Raw genomic sequence first — 15,374 nt, 5'->3', positions numbered from 1 at the left:
GTGCAGTGGCCGGATCTCAGCTCACTGCAAGCTCCGCCTCCTGGGTTGACGCCATTCTCCTGCCTCAGCCTCCCGAGTAGCTGGGACTACAGGCGCCCGCCACCTCGCCCGGCTAGTTTTTTTTGTTGTTGTTGTTTTGTTTTAGTAGAGACGAGGTTTCACCGTGTTAGCCAGGATGGTCTCGATCTCCTGACCTTGTGATCCGCCCGTCTCGGCCTCCCAAAGTGCTGGGATTACAGGCTTGAGCCACCGCGCCCGGCCTCCATTTGGTTTTCAAATTAGGGATACTCAACCTGTATTAAAATATTTAGCTCTAGTATGTATTAAATGTTTACCATATGCTTGACATTTGTCATGTATGTTTTAGTTTATCGATTTTGTCACAATTATAAAATAATACTTTTACCACTCTTCTTTTACAATGAGAAATCTGTATATTAGAAGCCACTTGACTTCAACTTTGCACAGCAGTATGTATAAGTTCTGGGCAAGATGCAAGGTTTATCTTACTTTCAAGATCTTGTGCTTAACTGTTATGTTATATATTGAAAACAGCCTTCCCAAACTTATTTCTTACAGAAAAATACCGTAGTGCTTCTCGTGATGCCAAATTGAACTGCTCCATGTTCACCATCCTTATCTTAGCTTTCTCCGTGTTCAGAATTTGGCCCATCTTTATACCAGAATCCCTATTATTCCTTCCCTTCATAGTTAAATCCTATGTATTCATGAGTTCTCACCACAAATTCCATGTGCTTCATAAGCTGTATTCTTTCTCCACCTAAAGTAATTCCTCCTTCCTCTAAACTACCTTAGCATTTTAATCTATTCTATGTACATGCCCTCTATCACTTTTTCATCTACATTGTAACTTTGTGCTTAAACTTTGCTTGTCTATATCTTATTGGAGCACCTAAAAGACAAAATTTTTATCTGACTTACCTATCTGTGCGTCCAATCATATAGTGTCTTCTCCCTAGTAGATGCTTATTAAATATTATTGAATGAATGGGCCAAGCATAGACACATTCTTCTTCTGCTCTGTAAATCTTAATACATTAACTGCTACTGGCCTAGATCAAACTCGTGTTCAATATTTTTTAAGGGTTTTCACATCCAAGTGCTTTAATCATTTAACTTAATGTAGTGGTAATCATTCCTTATTCATAGGCCCATGGAACAATAGTCACAATTTCCAGTCTTTTATAAGTATTCCGGGATGCATGGTATTACCTACTATCACTAGCACTCACCACTAACTGAAGCACAATACAAAAAAAGCCAGGCCCCAGTGCTATATAGGTAATGTTGCCACAGTTTAGAGATTGCCTTCAGGTAATCATCTGTCATTATAGGGACACTGGGAATTTCAAGAATTGATTCTAGACTTTAATTAAGTTAGAGGAAAAAATATAAAACAATAAAAAATGAAATAAAATGATAATATAGAAACAATAATCATAGAAGTGTCTTTTTATATTCTTTGCCTAACCTTGGTGAATAAGAGGTGTACGGTACTGGCTCTCCTCTTCCTTCTGTCATTTGAACCTAAAATCATAACTTATGTATTTAGTAGGAAATGGTGGGTAACACTATTCCTATAAATATAGGACCTCCTAGCCTCTGGTGGGCTCTGAATTCTCTAAATGTTCTGAAAGTCAGCAATATGCTATGTTAGCTCTGGATCGAATTTCCTTTCCACGGCTTCTCTTAGCCTTAACTTCATACCTCACAGCAGATTTCAGAGCTTTCTAGGCTGAAACCAAAGCTCTAACTCAGCTTTTGAAAAGTTCTTGATCTGTTTTAAGCTTGGAATTATTTTAACCTCTACACCTGCTCCCAAAACATAGAACATTTTTTTGACTCTCCTACACTTAAATTTTAGCCAGATTTTCCAATGACCTCTGAATAGTGAAATCCATTTGGTGTTTTAAACACAATTCAAAACAAATCTACACTCTGAATTTGGCTACTGAAACATAATATCCTTTTGTTTATCATTTTTATGCTATTTTATAAATAGTGTCATCAGTAATTTTCAAAATTATGTGTAGTCACAAAGCAGTACTACGGGCCATATGCAGTCAAATATAATACTGGATGTTACAGTAACAAATTGGTTTATATTAATGATTTTAGTTTTTGATACAAATAGAATCATATTTAGCATATTATCAATGCAAAATGTCATATTGTATCATCTAATTGATTACTTATTCTTGAAACAGTAAATCATGAGCTGAAATTAATATATTGTAGGACTATAGCTAAGTCCTTAAACTAAAAATTAAAATGCCCAACTTACACTGTTAAATGTTACTATTTTTTACATTACAATTTGTTCTAATGTTTGACATCTTCCATTAAAGTAACTAATAAATAAATATTTACAACTTTGAAGCATAAGTTGAGGGCATATCTCATCCTAGATTCAGTGACTAGTCGTAACAACAAAATAAGAATTTCATTAAAAATTAGACACAATGCCAGCAATACTAACATACCCCCTCAAGTCATTGATGAAAGAATGATTCTGTGAGAATAGAAGAATCTCATCACTACGCTGCCAGCATCTAACAAGTTTATCCTCTCTAATTTATAAAGTACTTACATACAAAGGTTGTATACCAAAGGGGATGGTAATTGCTAGCACTGAAGTAATAATAATTCTATGTTATATGCAGTATTTTAATGTTTTTCCCATGTTAATTCACTTAATCCCCCATAACTCTATATAGGTATTATCATTGGTTCCCATTTCTCAGATGAAGAAATGAAGACACAGTAAGATTAAGCAACATGTTCCAAATTACACAGGCTATTAGTTGGGAACTGGGACTTAAACCCAAGTAATTTATTTTGAGAGGCCTTGCTTGAGTCCTCTATATCCCAGAGGGAAGAGCAATGTCCAAACACTAGGGGACCACTGGCTTCTGTATTAGTCATATTAGTCAGTGTTCTACAGAAACCAGAATGAATAGGATACACAGAGATCTATAAAAGGAGAGTTAGTATAGGAATTACCTCATGTGATTTTGGAGGCCAAGAAGTCCCACCATTGGCTGTCTACTAACCAGAATCAATAAAATTGATGGTATAATTCAGTCTGAGATTGAAGACCCATGGCAGGAGGAGTTGTTAGAATAATAAGTCCTAGAGTCCAAAGGTCCAAGAATCAGAAACTTTGGTGTCTGAGGGCAGGAGAAGATAGATATCAAGAAGAAATAAATTTGTCCTTCCTCCTTCATTCTATTTAGGCCCTCAAGAGATTGTATGACACCCACCCACCCTCACTGGGGAGGGTAGATCTTCTTCTTTTCTGTTTTTTTTTTTTTTTTTTTTGAGATGGAGTCTCGCTCTGTTGCCAGGCTGGAGTGCAGTGGTGTGATCTTGACTCAGTGCAACTTCTGCTTCCCAGGTTCAAGTGATTCTCCTGCCTCAGCCTCCCAAGTAGCTGGGACTACAGGTGCGTGCCACCACACCCAGCTAATTTTTGTGTTTTTAGTAGAGACTGGGTTACATAATGTTGGCTGGAATGGTCTTGATCTCTTCCCCTTGTGATCCACCTGCCTCTGCCTCCCAAAGTGCTTGGATTACAGGCATGAGCCACTGCACCTGGCCAGTGGATCGTCTTTCTATACTAAGTCTAGTGATTCAAATTCTAATTTCTTCTGAAAACACTCTGGCAGACCTACCAGAAAGAATGTTTTACCACCTATCTGAGCATCCCTTGGCATAGTCAAATGGACACATAAAATTAACCATTACAGCTTCCTTTACTCAGGAGTAGTTGCAACTTCTAAGACAGTGAAACAGCAAAACAGCTTCCATAACTAACTCCATTTTTGTTTAAGGGGAAGGGGTGTTTATCCATTCCTGTGTGTAGGCTAGGAAAATTTTATAGTAAACAACTTTGTTTCATTAAAGATTTATAGGAGCATTGTGATCTGACCAAGGACAAATAAGTTCCCAACCTCTTTGAACCCCCGCTGGCACCTAGATGTCTGTAATGTCTGTAATCATCTGTCCTCTCTTGGTCCCAACCCTCTCCTCTTCCACCTGTCATTAATATAAAAAGAGCCTGGAATTTGTACTGAGTAAAGATGGTACTTGAGGATACTAGCCCACCGTCTTCTTAGTTTGCTGGCTCTCTGGATAAGCCTCCTATTCCTCCCATTAACTCTTGTCTCTTAAGGTTGGTTTTTGAGCAACAAGCAACCGAACCTGAGTTTGTTCACACTTCCAATACATCCCAAGGTCTCCAGGTCCTGGATGGTTGAATTTCCCTGAAATAGCAGTAAAGAGTAGGCACTTAAGCTCAAACTCAGCAATGCCCAAGCAATCTGTTTGTACATGTGTGTTCTCATCCTGCCCCCAAATAAAGGGAGGACATAGTGGGGCTGGGGAGTGGAGGGCAGTGTCAGTCAGCATCCCTCTGTGGGAACATAGTATGTTCACGTTCAGCTCTGTTCTAGGATGCTTCTTGGCAAAATGGCAAAGACATCAATACCCGTACATCCACATACTGCTTTTTGTTTTCACTGTCTTCCTTTCTCTCTCCTTTCGCTTTTTATTGTGATAACAACATTTAACATGAGATCTACTCTTTTAATAATTTTAAATGTATGAGTGTATATTAACTATGTACAATGTGCATTATAAAATGTTGCACAGCAGATCTTCAGAACTTGTTTATCTTGCATAACTGAAACCCACTGAATAGCAACAACTCACCATCTTCTCTTCACTGTATCTGTTGTTCACTCTGAACCTTTAGCAAAGCAGCTATCACCATTGGAAATAAGTGATAAAACGTAAAAAAAAAAAAATAACTAGCTTGGATGTGTAGCAACAGCTGGTCCATGACTGGACATTCTTTCTCGGTTTTCCTCAAGCAGCAATTATTATATTTTCTCCACAGCCTAAATGCTTTATTTCTTTGCCTTGCAGTATACTTATTTCATAGTCAATGTTATACATATCCCAGCTTTGATGTTGTGCACATGTTAGTAATTGTCATCCCCTTCTCTCCAGTGTAAATATTTTTTTTTCGTTCTCAATCTTTTATTTATTAGGTTGATCCATATAAAATCATCAATATTTAAACACTTTTACCTACACTATAACAATATTATATGGTAAATCTAATAATTGCTTGTTATATTTGGATACTTCAGAATATCCAAAACTCATGTTTATCATCAAATACATATTTTCCCTTCTCAAAACTGTTCCTTTTCCAGTGTTTCCTTAGTGAATAGCACCATCTATCCATTTGTTTGAACTAGAAACTAAGGATTCTCCATTTGACCTACCTCAACATGTAGATCAAATTTATCAAAACTTCCCATCTATTTTTCCTATTATAAGTACCCTAAACACTTCCATTCCCCGGAATATGTATTGCCAATGTCTTAGGGAAGGCAAATTTTATTTCTTTCTGGATTTGGAGTGCTAGCCTAACCTACTAACTAACATGATCTCCATCTTTTTCCCCATGGAATCCAGAGAGGTATTTTCTAAATGCACATTTGATCCTTTAACCACTCAGTTTCTACCCCTACATTATGCTCTAGGTATAGCCAACTTTGCTAGTCTCTTGCCCTTGTTCTCTACACTCTAGCCACATTAGTTTCTTTCAGTTTATGGAGTATATACCTTCTCACCTTCCACAGGATCTTTGCAAATTTCACTTCCTCTGTTGGAACATGATGTGCTCTAGCTGACCATCCATTTTTTTTTTTTTTTTTTTTTTGACAGAATCTTGCTCTGTCACCCAGGCTGGAGTGCAATTGCACAATCCTGCTCACTGCAACCCCTACCTCCTGGGTTCAAGCAATTCTCCTGCCTCAGCCTCCCTAGCAGCTGGGACTACAGGTGGGCACCATCACACCTGGCTAATTTTTTGTATTTTTAGTAAAGACAGGGTTTCACCATGTTGGCCAGGCTGATCTTAAAGTCCTGACCTCGTGATCAGCCTACCTCAGCCTCCCAAAATGCTGGGATAATAGGCATGAGCCACCGCGCCCAGCCCCTTACCATTCATCTTGACCCTTCAGAAGTTTGCCTCAAGCAACTTTGTTTAACACTGTTATGGGTTTCTATTACTCTTTCGCAGACCATGTATAGGAGGCTATAATGGTACAGTCAGTAAATTTTTAAATTTATGTTCGTTATCACTAGACTTCAAGACCATGAAAAGAGACAGTGTTGATTTTGAGGTACAGAAACTGGCCTTTGAAAAATTATAAATGAGGAAATTATGACAGTGAAAGAAATCAGAGCTAAACAACTTCATCTTGCTTCCAAATTTTAAGATGTCCTTGTTCATTCCTGGGCACAGGGTGAACTAACTTTGGGAAGGAATTCAGTTCATGGTTTGCCTCTGAAACAAAACTGATAACAACCATTTCCCTAAAAGACCCCTTTCTTTCCTGGGGTCCATTCTGCCCTTGCAGGACTAACAAACTAGGTACAAGATTAGAAATTACAATTTAGGGTCGGGTGCTGTGACTCATGCTTGTAATCCCAGCACTTTGGGAGGCCATGGTGGTTAGATCACTTGAGGTCAGGAGTTCGAGACCATCATGGCTAACATTGTGAAACCCTGTCTCTACTAAAAATACAAAAATTAGCTGGACATAGTGGCATGTGCCTGTAGTCCCAGCTACCCGGGAGGCTGAGGCAGGAGAATCGCTGGAACCTGGGAGGCAGAGACTGCAGTAAGCTGAGATTGCGTCACTGCACTCCAGCCTGGGCAGCCGAGTGAGACTCCAAGAAAGAAAGAGAGAAAGAGAGAAGGAGAGAAAAAGAGAAAGAAAAGAAAGAAAAGAAGGAAGGAAGGAAGGAAGGAAGGAAGGAAGGAAGGAAGGAAGGAAGGAGAAAGGAATGAATTACAATTTAGGGGTCATGCAGCCTCTGGCCCCAAGAGTCTGAACCTCCCCAGTTTGCTCCTGGGGGTAACATGACGATTGCGAAACCTAAGATGAGTGCCTGAGATATGTTGCAGATCCTGTACTCTATGGATCAGCTAACACCGCCCAGACCGGTAAACTGGCCCAATCAGTTCTGACATTGCACCCAGGAGCAGAAGATATTAAGAAAAACAAACTTCAACCCCCTACAATTCCATCTCCAGCCTGACCAATCAGCACTCCTCACTTCTCAAGTCCCTAGGGCCAAATTATCTATGAAAACTCTGATTCCCAAATGCTCAGGGAGACTGATTTGAATAATAAAAAAACTCCAGTCTCCTGCACAGCCGGCTCTGCCTGAATTACTCTTTCTCTATTGCAATTCCCCTGTCTTGATAAATCTACTCTGTCTAGGCAGCAGGCAAGGTGAACTCATTGGGCAGTAACATAGTGCCCCATCACCTCAAGGACAAAGTGCAGTGTCTGGTCAGAATAAATGTTTGAAAACAGGAATTGGAGATGAACAATATCCAAGCATATTAGATTAAGAATAAGATTATTGGCTCTTTCTGTACTTTAAAGTTCTGTCCACAACGCACAGCTTTTTTGTTTGTTTGTTTCTTACTTGTTCTGTACAGGTCAATTCACCAAGCAGATTATTAATTTTCCTTTTACAATTCCCAGGATATTAAGCTCTGAAGGACCAGAAACAAAAATTCTTTGTTTACTATGCCTTAATTGTAAATTAAGTGTGCTCTAATTTTAATGCTTCAATACCATAGCTTTGTTTTGTTTTTCCTAACCTATCTCCAAATTCTAGCTATGGGAATACATATATGACTCCCCTATTGGCTGTTAGACTCCTTTTTGTAGTAAATGAGATATTAAATTATTTTTATTTTCATTATTAGTCTAAGTTACAAGAACTAAATAATATAGCATGTTATCTATATTCTTAATAACACATTTTAATGTTTTTGGTTCATTTAAATAACATGTATTATAGGAAAGAATAAATCATGTATTAATGTATTTTATAATTATCATTGCATTGCTACATACATTTTTGTAAGTCTAAACTGTCAGAATTTTTAAAGAAGAGATAAAGACCCATACATCTCTTGTACCAAAACCCACAAATGTATAGAAAGGTGCAGATTGTGTGTATCTCTGAGGTGCAGATTGAAAGTATTTCTAGCAGAAGGGCAGAAGAGCAATCATTATGTTGCTTCCTTTCTTTCTTGGTAAAATAGGATTGTTTCCTCTGGTACAGTTTCTAGTGCTTCTTTGTTTCTGGTCCAGTTTTCCATGACTTAAGCAGTAAGACCAGTGTAACTTCCCTAGAGAGATAATTTCCTGCAGTTTAATAGATTTCTTTATTAGAATCTTTTTCCCTGTTGATCAGCCATTTTATATATATTTTTTCATTACTTAATTTCCTTCCATTACATATGGTCATTATGTGAGAAGAAAATGTGTAAAGTTTTAATTCATAATGTTTATGATAAAAAGTAATAAACTATCATTAGTGGTGGCAATATTATTATTATTTGGAAATACCCTAAGTAAATGCTATGGGGCTATGGGCTTGGCTATCCACAAATACTCTGTACTAATACTACTTTTCTTCTTCTTAAATATACAATGATGGGAGAACATTAATGATTTTGATTCAAAAAGTAATTGAATTGCCTCATAAAGTTATGGGGATTAAGTTGAATACTTCAAAAATAATGAAATGTTAACAAATACTAACATCTAAATAACATATGCTAAGGAATAATCAACTTAATTAGAACTAGTACTTTATAATTTTATTCTGCCCATCTAGTCTGTATTCTTTTGAAATTTATTTGTTAACTGATTCATTTGAGCAGAACAAAATTAGAATTATGGATTTATGACACAATGGCGAATCAGTCACAAGCATGACCACAACTAACAAGTTTTCCATTCACTGCACTGCATTTAAATATCAATCCAACAGAACTTTACCTGAAACACAAATAAGCATCTCCTTGTTCAGCAGAACATAAAGCTGATTGTATACAATGATTTTGGTCAGTGAGAGAGGGTAGCAAAGGGCTGAGAAACAGAGATGTTAGATAGCAGGAATGCCATTGATTTATGATCAATTTAAGTACTTTATTTTGTTTTGTTTTGTTTTGTTTTTTTGAGACAGGGCCTTGCTCTGTTACCCAGGCTGGAGAGCAGTGTCGCGATCTTGGCTCACTTCAACCTCCATCTCCTGGGTTCAAGCGATTCTCCTTCCTCAGCTTCGAGAGCAGCGGGGATTATAGGCATCTACCACCTCAACTGGCTAATTTTTGTATATTTAGTAGAGATGGGGATTGGAGGCGTCTCACCATGTTGGACAGGCTGGTCTCGAACTCCTGATCTCCAGTGATCCACCTGCCTCAGCCACCCAAAGTGCTGGAATTACAGGTGTGAACCAGTGTGCCCAGTGTAAATACTTTTAGTAATGAACTAGCTCACCTTTACAATTGCTTTAGCCACATGGAATGGGATTAAAGAATAGTAAGAACACAAAATTGGAATAGACTCTCAGATATCACATGATTTTTTATAGTTGTACAACTTAGATAAACAATGTCATACATATATAATTTAACTGCCTTTTGTAAATACCTAGATATGCAAAATTGTTATATTCTCTTAACAGAAATTTTATTTTATTTCTGTTATATTTCAGTGTTTTAGGAGAAAATTTAAAAAAGTGTATTAGTTAATTTTATTAGGGTACATGATATCAATAATTATAATTGCAAAGGTTTTATTCATGGCTAGAAAACAGGTTCTGACAATTTCTTAACCATCTTTGTAAACCTCTGCCACATACTTAGTAAGAAATTATCCTTTGGACTGTTTTATCATAGGGCTGTGTTCCAAATTATAATTACTTTGATCAAAACTGTTCTTTAATTTGCAGCTGGATAGTAATTACCATCAGGAGGTCCTATAGATGATATAATAGAAATTGAATCTTAAGATTGCAGAAAATTCTAAGAAAAGCAACCTAAAAGGATAAATTGTCTTTGCTTGAAGTAGCTAGTTGAGGTTAACAATTCTGACCTCTCATCAACATCTGCTGAACAATTTTGAAATAGTATAGATAAAGTAAAATTGTCAAGATACTAAAATTTGAGCTCATGCCAGCCTTCTAAACATATTTTACAAAGGTCTTTGGGAAATAGACACTTCAGAGTAAAACACCAAGACAAACTCTTTCAGTTTGGAATTTACTAACTCAGTGGGGAATGCACAGAGAAAACATAAAGGTATTCTTCAATTCCTTCAGTTATAAGCTCTTCACGGATAGATTATCAACTAGATTTTGCATCTCCCTAGACATTAAAATATGATCTGAAAAACAACTAAGTAAACAAAAACATTAAGTTGTTGAGAATCCTTGTCTTCACACATTTTACTTTTTATGAGACTTCAGGTTATCATCAACAATTTATTACTTATCATACCTTATCTTTATCAGTCATAAGATTAAATCATATATAGATTTTACCAAATGCTGTCACAGAATTGTATTGTTTGATATTTCTTATGTTGTTCTGAAGTAAGTATTTTTACAATTTAAACAGTTTGTCAGCCAACATGTATTTATTGAACACATCTTTGCCTGGTTACGTGCTAGGTCCTGGACATTCATTGACAAACAAAATAGATTTAATCTCTGACTTCATGGAGTTGATGGCATAGTTGGTAAATAATGCAATAAAGAAACAATCACAGTTTATTTGAAGTGTGTAAAATAATACAAGAAGAGAAGGGCATAGTGTTACAATAATTGAAGAAAATAAAACTTAGCATGATTGCCTTATTTCACCAAAGAAATATATCCAGAAAGTGTTGATCCAGACCTCAAACTTCAAAATACAATTTTAGTGTCCTATATTCCACATAACACTTAGAATGTCTGCACCATCTCCCAGTAGTATGCCCTCATTTCAACATAGAACATAAACAATTAAGGAGGATTATGGAAAAATCATTTAGCCACTTCCACCAGTCTCTCCATATAGTTGCCATCACAATTGTAATCCATGGGTTTTTTTAAACTATATGTTGCTCATATATCATTATTCTCTTTGGAAAAGAGTATCAATGCTAGTCTTTGGATATACCCTGGCATATTAGAACATTTGTGTACGAGGAAAACAATTTTCTGGGACCATAAACAGTTAAGTTTTATAAAAATAGGTGTTATGCATTTGTTGTCTGCTGTTGTTAATTCCAGTTCTTCAAAAAGTATGTTGTGAATTGTATACATAACAATTATGATATTTGAATGAAAGAATCGAGTACAAAAAAGGGGGGAAAAAAGCAGGGGATAAAGAATTGCGTGTTAAGTGAAGGAGAGAGTTGAAAAAGATTTGAGCAGAATGGGTATGCAATACTCTGATAACCCATTAATATAATGCTTGTATATGTTAATATTGTTAAGGAGAAGCATGTTTAGTGTTTTCTTCATTCCATATCAGAATAACCTGATATCACTAGTACACTCTTACAATTACTGCATATTTAAATGTTACAGGCAAACAGCAAAGTCCAGCATTAAGTTTGAACAGTCCTGGAGAAACAGCATTTTCTGATAAGCAGGGAGCTCTTTCCCCTACTTATGTCATGGAGGGAAAGACAAGGAGAAAGAGAGGAAATAAAGGAAGCAGAGAAGCTAGAATACTTGAATAATGGGAGAGAATCTTTCAAGTTATGCTTTGTTAGGATTTTTAAATTATCATTATTTATACTTACAACCTATTAAATTCCACCATTTATTACAATAGTTATAGGTTGCCCCGAACCATTTTCAAGTACTGAAAAACAGCTTTATACTGATAATTTATGAAAATAACAGGTCATGTTTTTCTTAGAAGAGAGTGGTAAGATTGGCAGAAATAAAGTACTATGTAGATTTTTTGAAATATAATCATATCTTGTTTAAAAGAACATGTTTGTCAATGAAAGTTAAGTCTGATGATCTTTTGAATAAATCTTAAGACTGGCAAACTGGTCATTTCCTTTCAAGCCAGGGCTTCATAAAGCTTACGTAATGACTTCTTTTCATGGAGATATCAGCCTAAAACTAAAATTCTTTCTGAAAAATGCAGAATTCTAACAATGCTCATAAGCCTTGAGCATTGCTCATAAGCCTTGCTGTCCCCTTTGACTGCAGATGAAAAATCCATGAATACTGAGAAATATTTCTTCTATCATTTTGTTACGCTCTATGTCAAAAAAAAGAGATTATCTGGGTTGCCACAACCTCTTCACAGGAGCACATAAAAAGCCAAAATTTTTCTTTAGTTAGTGGCAGAAAGAGACGTTAGAGAAATTTTAAGCACCAGGAGAATTTCAGAGGCCCTTTTGTCTTGAATTTGGAGGGGACTGTTCTGTGGTGAGCAAGTATAGGCAGACCTACTCCCAAAGGCCAAGGGGGCTGAGATGCCAAAGAAAGAGACTGACAAATCCAGTTCCTCAGCAGAAAAAAATGATAGGAAGTTACAGGCAGAAGCCATGTCTTAGGTGGCCATTAAGAGGGTGAATCCCAGCACCCACCCTCCAGAAAATGTCCTTTAGCAAGTTTTTGGGGTAAAACATGTGGAGCTGATAAAACATGTGAAGCTTGTCTCAGACTTTCTTGCAAAATCCTGACCACTGGAGACGTTAGATAAGAATCTTTATGAGGGGTTATCTACGCTACTAGCACTGTTTCTTTATGAGGGGTTATCTATGCTATAGAAACACCTTGGCATACAGGAATCAAACGTGGGTTAGTATAGCAGTTTTACTTCAAGTTAGCATCATTCTTGCCATAAAACACGCCTTTTACCTATCAGGCTTCATGCAAGGATCAGACATCAGCCTCTGGGAGTTAATTCCCAGCTGACAGCCATAGAAAAAAAAAATGGAGTATACACACGTATACACATTCACACACATATACATATTCATATGATCATGGAATTTTCCAAAATAATTAAGCTCTCAATATGAATCATATCATTCGAAGGCTTCTGCAGAAATCTACCTTTATTTAGTATTCTTTCTATAAGTAAATATGTTATAATACATTGTCTAGAAAAAAAAAAAAACCTTTAGACCTAGGCATTATTTCTTAAATTTAATCTTTCCTGCTTTTTTAAAAGGTAATTTCTTTCTAGACTACAATCAATGGAAGTACAATAATGCTTTTTATTAGTCTTATCAGGTTAGCATCATCACAGAATAATTTCTTATTTTATTCCCATTAATCCGACACTTGAATGACCTCTCACTACTTTTAATCAAACGGTTGGTAATACCAGAAATCTAGCACTCAGAAAAACAGCAGAAATACCTATTTATATTTGCATCACATCTTACACATTCCAAATAACTTCATACCCAATCTATTTTGCAATTAAAAGAAATAAGATTAAATTAGCAAACACTTTTACACGTTATATTTTATTTTTTATTGAAATAATCTTATGTAATATGTTCTTAGTACCTTCATTTTGCAGAAGAAAATTGAAACTGAAAACTGAAGAGCATTGAAAGCTTATATAAATTATTTTTACGAGAGTCAAGCATTAACATATTGAAGAGGAGAAATGGGATTATAGCATAAAATTAAAACTTACTCTGAAGTATCTTACAGTTGGCTCTGAAGTATCTTACAGTTGGAAAACTTCTACGTTTCAGACAGGGTGGTTTAGCCATATTTCTTCACCTACTATATTTTCCAACCCTTGAAATATTAAACATTGTCTTCCTTTATACATTTCTTTAAAAAAATAAATAAATCTGTGGTTGTATCTTTAGTATTTTCGACTACTTATCATGAAAAATTTACTGGGTCTCCTACTTCACAATCAGTTGCAGTTACAATGTAGATAATAAATGTAATTATGCTTTTCAGTGATATATGTTGATATTTTATGTGATATACGTAATTATGATTTGTTATTATATTTTGATATAATGTATCCATATTATATATGATTATATATATAATATATGTTCAAATACTTTTAGTCATTGCATTACAAAAAATAATTCCTAAATTTACACAAGTATTATTTAAAAGTAAAAAATGATTACTCTCTTTAATGCTCCTATGATGCTACCCACTGAGGTTAGTATTAGAGTGAGAGATATTGTATTGTAGTAGACAAAATTTCAAACTGTAAAATACTATTCAGGGTTTTGAAGTTCAATAAAGCTGTGATCATATCAGCAAAGTGGAAATAACACTACCTCCCCAATTTGGTAATTATAAGTATTGTAAAAGATGGTCCCAGTAGAATGATTGGCACATTATGAGAGTATAATTAATATTAGTTTTGCTTTGATGATTATTTTGGTGGTGGTGGTGGTTTTATCAATTACATCTATGTGTATCAATTACATCTATATTTATACACATACATGTATGTGTATCAATTATTTTAGTCTATAGTTTAACTCTTATGCAAAAAAAAAATTAAAACTTCAGAGAAAAGATGTGACAAAATGCAAGGTACTTTTATCAGAATTAAATTGTGTGAACCAAACCCAAGTGTGTATGTTAACAGGCACACACAGAAATTCCTCATAGAGGTTTGCCTTCTAGCACTTGTGGGAACAAGATAAGCAGTCTCCATAATTCTGCTGTCCTGAGTCTTATGTTGGAGCTTGGCACCCAGTGGGCAGGCAGTTGTTAAGAGTAGATGAATGTAAAATAGCACAAGGACTATCTAGAACCTGCAAGTATGAGTTAGAACCTACGAGGATAGATTGAAACCTGTGTCATTACTCACTATCTCCGATACTGAAACATGTGAGTTTGAAAACAAAACAGAAATTCTGGCATCGTTCATTAGGCGGCAAAAGGCAAACCTTGTGCAGGAGTCAGGAAGGCTGAAGGGAAATTCAGTAGAGTATAGAATATGGAGCAGTTACAGCCTTGACCAATGCCCCATACAAAATGAAGTGACCAAGCAGATAAGCCACAAGTTGTGAGCCAAAAAATGGTTGCTGTCTTGCTTCTCCCTTTAAAATCTCACACAAAATCTTCTGCAGTTCACTGTACTTAGACACATACATGGAAGGGAATTCAGTGAAAAGTAGTTCAACTCAGTCAAACTGACATATTACACAGCCACCACACTAGTAAATATTAAAGTAAAAAAGATAAGATCTTCCTTAGATTGTTAGAAAAGCTAAATTTCCTTTTCCAGAACTCAAAAGTGACATTTTGCCTTATACAAAGTAGATGGAGAGAGATCAGTTAATTCCACGAGCCACCAAACCTAGCTCATGTTTGTATGTTTGCTTTTTTTCCAAGAGAAGCGAGATAAAAGGGAGAAAGTAAAATATGGTCTTAATATTCCAGAATATAATTTTGAATTCTTTATGATTTCAGATTTTAAGTTAGTATTAAAATAATTATATTACTAT

This window comes from Rhinopithecus bieti, unplaced genomic scaffold (assembly GCF_001698545.2).
Source record: "Rhinopithecus bieti isolate Rb0 unplaced genomic scaffold, ASM169854v2 scaffold_20206, whole genome shotgun sequence".
NCBI lineage: Eukaryota > Metazoa > Chordata > Mammalia > Primates > Cercopithecidae > Rhinopithecus > Rhinopithecus bieti.
Note: the sequence above shows the minus strand (reverse complement) of the source record.